Below are 1,130 nucleotides of genomic sequence, written 5' to 3' on the forward strand. Positions count from 1 at the left end.
CTGGTGCCCTCTTCTGGCCTGCAGACATACACACAGACAGAATATTGTATACATAAATAAATAAATTTAAAAAAAAAAAATCCAAAAAAAAAAAAAAAGGGCCAGGAAGCTGGGTTAGTTGGTCAAGTGCTTTGCAGCAGAAGCATGAGGGCTTGAGTTAAGGTAAAAATAGGAGGGTGGGGGCCTGATCTTGTAATCTCAGGACTGGGGAGGCAGAGACAGGAGGACCATGGGGGCTCCCTAGCCATCCAGTCTATTCTAAATGACAACGTGGCCCAGTAAGAGAGCCTGTTGAGGTCGCTTGCATGAGGTGGATGCCGCCCTCAGGAGAAGTGAATGATACCGAGTCTTCACACATGCGCACACGTCAACAGGGACAACATACACATTTTTTTAAAAAAAGAAAAGAAAAAGGAAAGTTAAAAACAGTTTGCAGTTCCAAGTTCTCTCTGAGAATTCTTTTTAAGTGTACAAATGGCTTATTATTGTAATACTTCATCTTGTTTTGTTCTTTGAAGGACCCCGAAATTCTTTCAAAATTTACTATGGCCCCTTCAAGTTCATCTATTGCTTCAGTTTTGTGTTTGAGCAATACTCAGTAGATTTGGTTGCATTCCCAACATAGTAAACCAAGATTAAAGCTACTTTCCCATAGGAGGCGCTTTCCTCAAAGCGAGGTTCCAACCTGTAAGCTGAGACCCCTGGACCAGGGCCCTTTGATTGCACATCTGCTCTCTGTACTGCCATTCTGGGAAATGTCTGCATCCTAGTGGATTTCCTAAAATAAATTAGCTTCTAGAATAATTTCCCATATCTTGGCTGATAAAGTATGGGCCAGAATTTCCCTTTTGTTCTTAAATCCTTCAATACATACATGCTGTCCTTCCATTTTAGGAAGGATGTTTCATTTTCTAATTTCATTGCCCTGTTATTGTTCAAGTTAATTTGTGTCTGTTAATTTAATGCATATTTGAACATATAATATTAGAAGTTAGGGGGCATAGTGCAAAGTACAATTTTTTTAAAAATATTTATTTATTTATTAGGTATACAATATTCTGTCTGTGTGTATGCCTGCAGGCCAGAAGAGGGCACCAAACCCCATTACAGATGGTTGTGAGCCACCATGT

This window comes from Microtus ochrogaster, chromosome 4 (genome assembly GCF_000317375.1).
Source record: "Microtus ochrogaster isolate Prairie Vole_2 chromosome 4, MicOch1.0, whole genome shotgun sequence".
Taxonomy (NCBI): Eukaryota; Metazoa; Chordata; class Mammalia; order Rodentia; family Cricetidae; genus Microtus; species Microtus ochrogaster.